At 37.2% G+C, this 12,111-nt stretch overlaps 1 long non-coding RNA gene across 1 annotated transcript; it reads left to right on the top strand.

Moving 5' to 3' along the window:
- Positions 1 to 5,419: 5,419 nt before the first annotated feature.
- On the top strand, positions 5,420 to 11,620 carry LOC144455690 (uncharacterized). Its single transcript, XR_013484397.1, has 4 exons — positions 5,420 to 5,567; positions 10,014 to 10,157; positions 10,601 to 10,649; positions 11,490 to 11,620. It is a non-coding gene; the product is annotated as an uncharacterized LOC144455690 (long non-coding RNA).
- The last annotated feature ends 491 nt before the right edge of the window (positions 11,621 to 12,111 follow it).

The raw sequence follows: 12,111 nt of genomic DNA, 5'->3' as shown, positions 1-12,111 counted from the left end.
TTTAATTATCTGCTTCCTTGGGATCATTATTGGTCACTCAGTTACCCAGATTTCCCTTTCCTTTTTGTGACCTTTTTGTTTACATTGTTGTAGTCATTCTGTATTCTTTCATCTCTGCTTATTTCACAGTACACCTTTTGATACGAATCTTCCCCTAGGTTTTCTTAATTCCTTATATTCTTTGTTATCACACTATGATATTCTGTTGTATTCATATGTCACAGTTTGGGGAGGTTATTTTATTTTTTCAATTAACAAGTAATTATTTCTTGCCACTCTATTCTCAATTTTTTAAAAAAGGAAAAATAATCTCTTTTTCTCATTGAAACTTATACAAATATATATACATGTCTATCTATCTGTCTGTCTATCTATCTGTCTGTCTGTTTGTCTATCTATCTATCTATCTATCTATCTATCTATCTATCTATCTATCGATCTATCTGTCGATCTATCTATCTGTATGTATTGATGTATGTATGTATGTATTCAGGCATAAGCGATACTGACACCAGTCAAGTCCAAAAACGTATGCCTCCTACAGCATTATATATCTATCCTGTCTCTATAATGATGTGGATGGAATGCTTTGTCAGAAGTCCTTTGGAATCATGATTGTTTATTGCATTGTTCAGAATTCATTTTTAATTCAACAGTATTCCTTTTTACAGTGTTGATATTAGTCCCTAAATTGTTTTCCTGGTTCTGCTTCCTTCACTTTACACCAGTGCATAGATGTCTTCCCAAGATTCTCTAAAATCTTCCTTTTCATCATTCTCACAGCAAAATAGTATTCCATTATTTATATATGCCAAAATTTATTTAGTCATTCTCCCTGCTGTTGGATACTTCTTTAATTTCGAGTTGTTTGCCACAAATTTTTGTGTAATAATTTCCTTTTTGATTTCTTTTGGGTACAAGCCTAATTACTCAATCAAAGTTTAGAGACTTTGGGAGCATTGTTCCAAATTATTTGTCAGAATGCCTGGACCAATTCATAGCTCCACACACACACAAAAAATGTAGTAATGTGCTTGTTTTCCTTCAGATCCTCCAGCAGTTATCATTTTCCTTTTTCACCATTCTTTACAATCTGATGGCTGTGAGGTGGAAAATCAGAGTCATTTAAATTTAAATGTCTCTAATTATTAATGCTTTTGGAACATTTTTTTTCCAACATGACTGTTGATACCTTGGGTTTCTTTCATTGAAAACTGACTTAATAACTTTGAAAATTTATCAGTTGGGGAAATGGTTCTCTTTTTTACAAATTTAAATCAATTCCTAATGTATCTTAAATGTCAGAGTTTTATCAGACACTGGCTATCAAGATGGTTTTCACCACTAAACTATTTCCATTAAAATCTTAGCAACCTTGGTTTCATTTCTGAATAAAAAAATTCAATTTCATGTGATCAAAATTGTTGATGTTATTTTTCATAATCTGCTTCATCCATTGTTTGGTCGTAAAATCTCATCCTATCTATAGATCTGAAAGGTAATTTCCATCTTCTTTCTCTAATTTGTTTATAATAAAATCTTTTATATCAAAATCATGTATTCATGTGGAGCTAATATTAGACACCAGTTTTTCAGCCATCATTCAAGTTATAGGCACCCACTTTGTTTCCAAGTTCTTTTGCCACCACAAAAACTTGATCTTAGAATTTATTAATATTGATTTATTAATTAATTAAAATATAATTACTTTTTTAAAAAAATTCTAAACTATTATCTGGAATGGTAGGGACAAAGCACAACTTCACCAATAATGTATTAATGTACTTTTCCCCACAGCCCCTGAAATATTGACTGTCCCCATTTTCAAATTTCATTTTGTTTCAAATTCTTCTTCTCTTTCCCTACTTTTTCAGAATGCAAGATGAACAAAACCCATTACAAATTATATACACATATATAATCATTCAAAATGAATTTCCATATTAGCTTTGTTCAAAAATATTTTTTAAAAGAAAGAAAGAAAGGAAAACATGCTTCAATCTGTACTCTGAGATGATCAGTTTTCTTACTGGAGAAGGACAGAGTTTCATCATGAGTCTTTGGAATTGCATTTTTTTACTGTGTTGGTTAGAGTTACTAAGTGTTTCAAAGTTGTTTCTCTTTAGCACATTATTGTTGCTGGATAAAATTGTTCTTCTGGTTTTGTCCACGTCACTTTACCTCACGTCATGAAACTCTTAACAATTTTTTTCTGAAACATCCCCTTTATCATTTCTTTTAGCACAATACAATTCTATTGCATTAATATACCATAACTGGTTCAGTCGTTCCTTAGTTTCCAATGCTTTGTCGCCACAAGAAAGGGATGATATATAAATATATCTTTGCAGATATTTATGCATATACATATACATACACATATACATATATGTGTGTGTGTATATATGTATATATATATGTATATATATATATATGTACATATATATGTATATATATGTATATATATATATATATATATACATATATACACATATATATATATATTTTACACTTGGGACCTTTTGGTTTTTTCCTTAATCTTTTGGGGAATAGTGGTAAGAGAGGGACAAAGGGACATAATGTAGTAGCATTTGGGGCAGAGTTCCAAATTGCTTTCCAGAATGGGCACACTAGTTTACAAGCTCCACTGGCAGTACATTATTATTTTTCCACATTACCTCTAGCTTTTGCCATTTTCCTTTTTCGTCATCTTAGATAATCTGATGGGTGTGAACTGCTACCTCAGAACTTTTCAACTTTGTATTTCCCTAATTTAGCACATTGTTTATATGGTTACTGATACCTTAGATTTCTTCCTCTGAAAATGGCCTATTGAAATCCTTTGACCATTAATCAATTGGGGAATGACTCCTATTCTTGTGAATTTTATTCAGTTCCCTATAGACTTTAGAAATCAGACTTTCATTAGAGAAACATGTTGCAAAGAATTTTTTTCCCAGTTTCCTGCTATTTTTTTTCATTTTAACTGCATTGGTTTTATTTGTGCGAAAACTTTTTAATTTTGCACAGTCAAAATTATCCATTTTATCTCCTATGAACATATTTCTTGTTTGGTAACAAACTCTTCCCCTATCCATGGATCTGATAGGCAATTCCATCCATGCTCTACTAATTTGCTAATAATAGCCTCCTTTATGTCTAAATCATGTACCTATTTTGAGCTTCTGTAGCATATAGTATAAGATGTTGATCTATGTTAATACACTTTCCAGTTTTCTCAATGATTTTTTTAAATAGTAAGTTTTTCATCAAGTAGCTGGGATTTGGAGGTTTATCAAACACTTGGTGACTGTACTTAATTGATTATGTATATTGGATACCTAATCTGTCCCACTGATCAACCTCATTCTTATCCAGTACTAAATTCTTTTGACAGTTACAACAAATAGTTTAAGATCTGGTACTATTAGGCCTCTCTACTTAATTTTTTTTCTTTCATTGTTTACCATGATGTTACTGACCTTTTGCTCCTCCTGATGAATTTTATTATTATTTTTTTCTAGTTTTATCATGTAATACTTAAGTAGTTTGATTAGTATGGCACTAAATAAATAAATTAATTTGGACAATGTTATTTTAATTTTATTGGCTTAACTTATTCGTGAGCAATTAATATTTCTTAAGCTATTTAAATCTGCCTTTATTTATGTGAAGAGTATTTTGTAATGCTAGCCATGTGGTTCCTGAATGTGTCTTGGCACATAGATTCCCAAGTATTTTAAAGTATTGGTAGTTATTTTAACTAGAATTTCTCTCTCTTGCTGTTGGCTTTTAAAAGTAATTTGCAAAAATGCTGATGATTTGTGTAGGGCTTTTTTAGGTACTGAAAATTTATTGAAATTGTTATTTGTCAGATTGGTTTTTTTTCTTTTTTCATTGACTTTCTAGGAGTCTGGAAGTAAGCCATCATATCATCTGCAAAAAAGTGACAGTTGTTTCCTCATTGTCTATGTCTAATCCTCTCATTTCTTTTTCTTGTATTCTTGTTATAGTTAGCAGTTCTAGTGCCATATTGAATCATAATGATGATACTGGACAACTTGCCTTATCCCTGATCTGATGGAAAGGCTTCCAGATTTTTTGTTGTTTAGTCATGTCTGACTTTTTAAAGACTTCTTTTGAGGGCACAGATACTACAGTGATTTGTCATTTCCTTCTCTAGCTCATTTTATAAAAGAAGAAACTGAAGCAAACAGGATTAAGTGACTTCCCCAGGATCATACAGCTAATAAGTGTCTGAGACCAGATTTGAACTCAGATTTTCCTGATTCCATGTCCAGTGATCTATGCGTTGGGCACCTACATGTGGACATACTCTTTGGCTAAGATGGTTTTATAAGGATGTCTGGTTGTAATGGTTATAGCTGGATTTTTTATAGGGCTGGGAGATATGTGGGGATGGAGTGCAATTGGTGTATGGGGTAAAAGAGAGGGAATTCCCAAAACATGAATCACCCACCAAAGCCTACCCAATATCACAAACCAAGGAATAGAGCTCGGGGGAGTATTTAGGTAACTTCCTAGCAAGATAGGGCTATGAAACATCTGAGCACCCTGCATTCAGACATGATCCTTACTTTCTTACAATACTTTAAAATTTCTTTTTTGTTTTCTGAAATAAAAGAAGCATTTCCCTAAAATAGTATAATAATAAAAGATGATTACACATGAAATGGCAAATCTATTATGTACAATTAGCTGTTATATATATATATATATATATATATATATATGAATAAAGTTAAAATATAGATTTTATTTCTATTTTTTTCCTTTCTCTCCACCCCCACACCTTTGGCATAGCTACCATTGCACATAATGTATATGTATGTGTGTGTGTGTGTGTGTATATATATGTGTGTATGTGTGTGTGTGTGTGTGTATATATATATACACACACACACATACATATCTCTCTCTAAAGTTATCCTATAAATACTATTATTTACCAGTACTTTCTGTAGAAGACTTTAGAATACTTTTCTTAGTCTAGCATGAATTGGAAATCATCTTAAGGAACTGGACAAATTGAACTACCAAAGCCCACTTTCTGGACAATGACCAGGATGTTTCTGGATGGCCAGGCAGTGGGTCCTACCACTATAATAATGCCAAATGAGTAAGAGGTCTCTATTATTCAGTGGCCTTGGGGATAGCTGCTCTGATAGCTCCGCCCCTGCTGAAGGATAGTTTTGGACAAAGGCATAATTGGTCATCTGGTGAAAATGATGACAATTGCCAGCACTTCTGGCTATGACCCCACTGCCAAAAACTTAGGTATCTACTCCTGACCAACCTTGTTGACTTAGCAAATGGCTTTAGGCATAAATAAGGGAAAGGACTAAGGAGCTTGCAGAGGAAGGAAGGTACACAGCTCTCTCAACTTCCATTGGCCTTTGATATCTTTATAAGTGCCCTGGCAGACAGGTGGTATCATCAACACTCCCACCTTCTCCTCAGGAAATCTCAGCAATATTTCTTCAGAAAAATGAAGTTCCCAGTTCTTCTCCTCATCACTACTCTTGCTGGAGTTCTCATGGGAGCTGGTAAGTACGACTGTCAGCAAAGATCTAGGACCCCTCAACAGGGCCTGAGTTCTATTTTTGCCCACTCCCACTTGCCGAATAGGACAATTAACTTTCCTAGGGTCCTATTAGCCTTCCCTAAGAGCAATCACAGATCCCTAGAAAGCAAGATCAAAATGTTGTTCAGTCATTTTTCAGTCATTTCATAACTCTTCATGATCCCATTTGGGGTTCTTTTGGCATAGGTACTGAAGTGGCTTGACATTTCCTTTTTCAGCTTATTTTAAAAATGAGGAAACCGAGACAAACATGGTTAAGTTACACAGCTAGTAAGTATCTGAGGCCAGATTTGAACTCTAGAAGGTGAATCTTCCTGACTCCAAAATTGGCACTTAGCTCTGACACTTAGTTGCCTAAAGAGCTAAATGAGATATTAATAAAAACCTGTTAGGTCAAGAGTCAGCAACTTCTAAAAGGAAAAGAATCATTTTAGGAAAAGCCTTAGAATATAACTTTTCCTTTAAGAGTTACATTACATTTCATAGTAAAATATGGATATTAAATTTTATGCACTTAATTTATTGAAATACAATTATAATTGATTATAATATATACTGATATATGTATATGTATGTGTATATACATATGTATATGTATATATATATATGTATATATATATGTATGTATGTATATTACTTGATGCCAGAAAGATTTCATACCAACCTTTTCTCTCCTAGGTTATGTATTTTATGAGTTTAAATATTGACACAGTACTATTATAAAAAGAACAATTATTCCTTATCTCCTGAAAGCCCTTGGAGTGACATTCCTATATCTACTCCCATAAGCCTATGAGCATGAGTTTAGCAGACAAGCTAGTTGGCCTTTTGAAAGAGATGCCTAAACAAGCCTTGAAAGAAAGAAAAATTTGGGAAGGAGTGCATCAAAAGGGTAGAGATGTGAAATGAGCCCAACAACCAGGGCAAAAGGGATCCATCTACTTCATAAGAGCTCTTTGCTTGTTGGGATGGGAGATAGAAGGCTAAGAAAGCTCTAGGCTTGTCTGAGCTCACCTGGCTCTAGTTGGCTGAGAGAGAGGCTAGGAAGACCAGGGCAAGTAACACCAATCAAGTCACTTAGAGACTGACAGAAAGAGAGAGAGGGAGAGAGAGAGAGAGAGAGAGAGAGAGAGGAGAGAGAGAGAGAGAGAGAGAGAGAGAGAGAGAGAGATTCAGACAGACAGACAGACAGACAGAGACGGAGAGACAGAGGGGGAGAGAGAGAGTTTCCTCAACAGGGAGTTCCCTGCATCAGGAGTAACAGATCCAGAGATAGGGGTCTCTACCCCTTAGAACAAACATGAATGAAAGAAATAATAAGCAAGAAACAAGATAATTCTGCTGCCAAACATTTACTCTCTTACAAGCTGATGGCTTCTAAGACAACGGGACTAAGCATATGATGCATATGTTCTAGTGTTCAGGTTCTGATCCATCTTCAATGTTAGCAGGAAAAATCCAGATTCTGTAATGAATAAGGACTGTTTGGAGATAATCTAATACTGCTATGAAAAGGTAGTAAACCCATTGGAAATTCCCTCTACCAGTGAAGGTTGTTAGCATCTTCTCTGAAACTTGGCTTAAAGAACTGCTCCAAAGCCCTCAAGGGCAGTGGTGGTGCAGGGGATAGAGTGCCAGGTCAGGAGTCAGGAAGGCCTGTTAACTATCTCAATCATCTCATTATTTCTTTGATTTCAGTTATTTATGTTCAAGTGTTTTTACCACATTAATACATAACCTTCAGGTCAGAAATGCATCTGATTTTTTCTTTATAATTCTTTTTCTTTTCTTCATGTTTGAAAGTACTTTTATTCTATACCAATAGAAATGCAATAGTAGATATTCCATGAATGTATCTTTACGTGCATGCACTGCCTGTGGCTTTTTGTGGGTACCCTACATAAAACATGAGGCATTTCAATAATATGATGGTTTGTCATATCATTCCTCAATCATCAGACATTTATTAGGAATTTACTATGGGCCAGGTACTGAGCCAGGTGCTGGAATGAACAAACAACAAAATGAAACAACTCCTATAGATTCAACAAGAGCTAGCAACAAGAGTGCAGTTTCATTGATGCCCACCAGGAGAAGCTACACTCAAGCCACCAAGCAAGTGACCTCACCACAGTCTACCTGGCATGTATGCACGGGAACTGCAGGATTCTGCCTGCCCAGGATGTTGGGTTCTGAATTTAGCTTAGGGGATGATGTGACATATTGATTGAAAATTGTTGCATGTGTGTGTGTGTGTGTGTGTGTGTGTGTGTGTGTGTGTTTAACCTATCGCTTCATCCTTATCTTCCAACAAGAATTTCTACCCATGTCCAGTACCCTAGCCTTGAATCTCAGAGTAAAATAGAGAAGATAAATGTTTGGGAGAGAAATTGATTTCCCTGGTTTTCCAGACCAGGGCACATTACATTAGGTGATAGTCTCCAGCACTCAGAACCTTCTCTTGCTGGCGGCCCTGCTTCTGCTCCAGGATGATCATTTCCATTGCCCAGTCATGCCAGATGCAAAGGACTCCTGAGTGGCAACTCGGGATTCACACTTCCCAGGTCTGTTGTGCTCACCTACAGAACATTAGAGACAATCAGTATGACTGAAGTGTCTCTCTGTGCTTTGCAGTCCAAGGAGTAGACTGGAAGTCTGTCAACACTAAGAGAAGGAAAGGGAAAATAGTAATTCTAGGCGCCAGCATCCAGATCTCTTTCCCCTTCTACAGGCAGTTTCTTGTTCCAGAAAATACACAATCTGAGACATCATTGCCTCACTGTTTTCTTCCATGGTTTTTTGGCCAGTATTTTCAAAACTTAGTTGTTAGGAAACTTTTTTGGGGGAGCATGAAATTTAGGGGGTAGGTAGGAGCATCTGGTAGTCTTCCACAAGTCCCTGAAAGTTCTCCACTCTCTTCAAATTATTACCCAAGTCCTAAAGTAAATAAGAATTTGGAATACAAAAGGGAAGAGGTTACAATCTGTCAAATCAATGTGTGAATTTAATAAATTAACGAATCAATTAATGTATGAATGCTATAGGGCCTTCAAGAGAAGGGAGAGAAACTCACTGCTCTCTCACCTAGGCTCCCCCATATAGACATACCTCCCTTGGCTTCATTATATTTTGCAGATATTTTGCTTTGTTTCTCATTTGTTGATTTGTTTGTTTGTTTTTACAAATGGAAGGTTTCTGACAACTCTGCATGGGGCTCCTCTTGTAGCACCATTTTTCTCCAACAATATGTGCTCACATCGTGTATCTGTGTCACATTTTGCTAATTCTCACAATATTTCAAAATTTTTATCAATATTTTTATTATTATATCTGTAGTGGTGATGTGTGATCAGTGATCTTTCATGACATTTTTGTAATTGCTTTGGGAAGCCATAAACTGCACCCACATAAATGTTGACTCTGTACGGACTTTTCTACCAACAGGCTCCTCTTGATCTCTTTCCCTCTCCTTGGGCCTCCCTATTTCCTGGGATACAACGATTAGGCCATTTAATAACTCTACAATAGCCTCTAAGTGCTCAAGTGAAAGGAAGAGTGAATTGATGTGGCAAACTTCATTGTTACAAATTGCCAGAGACACCCCAACTTTCATCAGTTACACTCTTATTAGTCACCAGCCACCGACATAGAGGCAAGACTCTCCACTAACATAAAAAGATTGTAAGTTCCTGAAGTTTCAGATAATGGTTAGCATTTTTAGCTGTGAAATATACATATTTTTTAATGGGGCAGCTAAGTGGTGCAGTGGATAGAGTGCCAGGCTTGGAATCAGAAAGATTCATCTTTCTGAGTTAAAATCTGACCTCAGACACTTACAAAGTATGTGAAACTAGGCAAGTCACTTAACTTTGTGTACCTCAGTTTTCTCATCCATAAAATGAGCTGGAGAAGGAAATGGTAAACCACTGTGGCATCTTTCCCAAGAAAAGTCCAAATGGGGTGACATAGAGGCAGATACAACTGAAAAATGTCTGAACAACAAAATTTTTAATCAAGGTATATACATTGATTTTTAGACTTAATACTACTGCATACTTAATAGATTACAGTATAGTATAAATATAACTTTCATATGCACTGAGGAACCAAAAACCACGTGACTCACTTTATTGAGATACTCACTTTTTTGTGGGGGTCTTGAACTCAGCTGCAACATAACTGAGGTTTGCCTGTACTCCCCTTTCTTACAAAGGACCTAAGTCCCTATAAGGACAGGCTGCTGCTCTGCCCAAGCAATTCTCTTTCCTCCTGGAGAAGCTCCCAATCCAGGCCCTAGGAAGAGGCTCTTTATTATCTTTTAAGACTGGTTACTGCTCAGATGCCTTTCACTTTTCAACTCAAGGGGGGAAAATTTGAATGCCTTAAAGTTTAAAAATTGACTCTTCAGCTGGACAGAATTCTAGTGCACCAGTCCCAGAGACATCGGCCCCAGCAGTGACAACGTCCTCAGCAGACACAGTGGCCCCACAGACAACTGCCTCACAGACCACAACTTCACCTTCCCAACAGTCAACAAAATCTCCCACTACAAGTGAGTATCTATTTCTGTCCCAAGCCAATATTCCTTGCTCATTTGCTCTGGGTATGGGTTTAGTCCTCTACAGACAGCCACACATGGCCTCTGGGTGGGGTAGGGTAGGGGAGCAGTACATTCAGTTACCTCTTTGGGGCTTACATCTGGGGCATGTATTGGGAGAAAGAGAAAACATGTTCACTCCACTTGGAGTCAGGAAATCTGTTCTCAAATTTCACCCTTAGTAGTTGAGTGTGGTTGGAAAAGTCATTTCATTTGCCTGAGCCTCAGTTTCCTCATTTAAATAAATAGATTCAGGGTGGGGGAATCTACAGTGATCATTTTCATGAAGGGTTTTGTATACCATGAAGAGATCATGCTTCAAGGGATCCTCATGGTGGTATGATGTTGGGGAGAAAGGTTTGAGAACTTCTACTAACACAGCACCAATTAATTTTCAGGTCCATCATTTTTTGGAAAAATTATAACAAAAGTTAAAAATTTTGTTCCGTGAGTATATCCAAAGATAGGCCCCAGAATGAACCCCTACATGATTCCCTTCCCTTGTAATCCTCATCTCTATCCCCTAATATGAATAGTCCATTCTCCAAACTTAAGCAAAACATTTAAACCTATTTCTGAGGGTGAGGATAGCTAAGCCTTTCCTTTCTTGGTCAATACATAATGTTAGCTTTCAGACATCCCCAAGGTCAGTCAGTCAGTCAACAAGCATTTATTAAGCAGGTCTTAGGTGTCAGGCACTGGACCAAGCACTGGAGATACAAAGAAAAGCAAAAACAATCAACAAAACCAGAGTCCCTGCCCTTAAGGAGCACATATTCGAATGGGAAAGACAAGAGATAAATATTTAGATAAATACAAGATGTAGAGAAAGACTGCATGAAAGTAATCTGTAAAGGATGAGGACCTGGGAAGACCAGGTAAGGCCTCTTGCAGAGGTGAGATTTGAACTGAGTCCAGAAGGAAGCAGGGAAGATGGCAGAGCATTCTAGATGTGGACGGTGGCTAGTGTGGAGGCCAAGAGATGGGAGATGGAGTGACATGTGTGAGGAACTGCCAGTAGACCAGGTCCCTTCCAGTTTTTTTGTATCTATTCCCTTTCTGTAGTTTAACCTGCAGAGCAGGAGGACGTGTTCCTCATCCCCTTGTATGTGCAACATGCATCATTCTGTCACCTGCTGTAAGCCTCTGTCCCCATCCCTGGGCTCAGTGTGGTACAGGAGGGTGGGTGGGCTCAGTGAAAGGGAAGGTCTGGGTTGTTCCAGATTCTCCTAGATACCTCATCTTCACATCAGGGCCTTGATATCATTCAATTTATCTTTCTTCCAGGTTCTTTGGAAATACATTCCCTTCTTTTCCTGGTTGAGAGGCATGAAGAAGTGAGCCAAAGGAATCATTACTTTAAAAGATTACTTAAAGGAAATCATTAAGAACATATTGCATGAATCTAAACTATTAAACTAGAGCATCAAACCTGGTGTGTGTCTCTATTGAAGTAACTGCTGGCAGGGGAGGACCTTGGACAGAGGGTGAACTAGGGATTCCTGGTACCCAGGCTCCCTGGTACCCAGGGAGGTATCCAACCATATCTGTAGAAATCCCTGTCCTTCCCCAACCTATTAAAATGCCATCTGCCACCTTAGTTCCCCGGCTCCTTCACACCCACAGAAATGCAGACAAATAATAGACAGACACAGAGGAAACAAATGTGAAGAAAGACACCTATGTGTGTCCACATGGTTGCATGTAAATAAAAAGAAGATATTCAACAGTCCTAGTTCAGTTCAATTCTTCCAAAGTCTTCACAGATACCCCCACATCGCAGATAGAAATTTTGCTCCTGGGGAAACCAACCAAGAAAGGTTTGGCCAGGCTCTCACTGAGAAAGAAACAGAGACAGAGACAGACAGAAAGGCAGAGAGAGGGAGGGAGGGAGGGAGAGAGAGAGATA

Source organism: Phascolarctos cinereus, unplaced genomic scaffold (genome assembly GCF_003287225.1).
Source record: "Phascolarctos cinereus isolate Bilbo 61053 unplaced genomic scaffold, phaCin_HiC Scaffold_1;HRSCAF=81, whole genome shotgun sequence".
Classification (NCBI taxonomy): domain Eukaryota; kingdom Metazoa; phylum Chordata; class Mammalia; order Diprotodontia; family Phascolarctidae; genus Phascolarctos; species Phascolarctos cinereus.
Note: the sequence above shows the minus strand (reverse complement) of the source record. Positions and strands in the feature narration are given on the sequence as shown.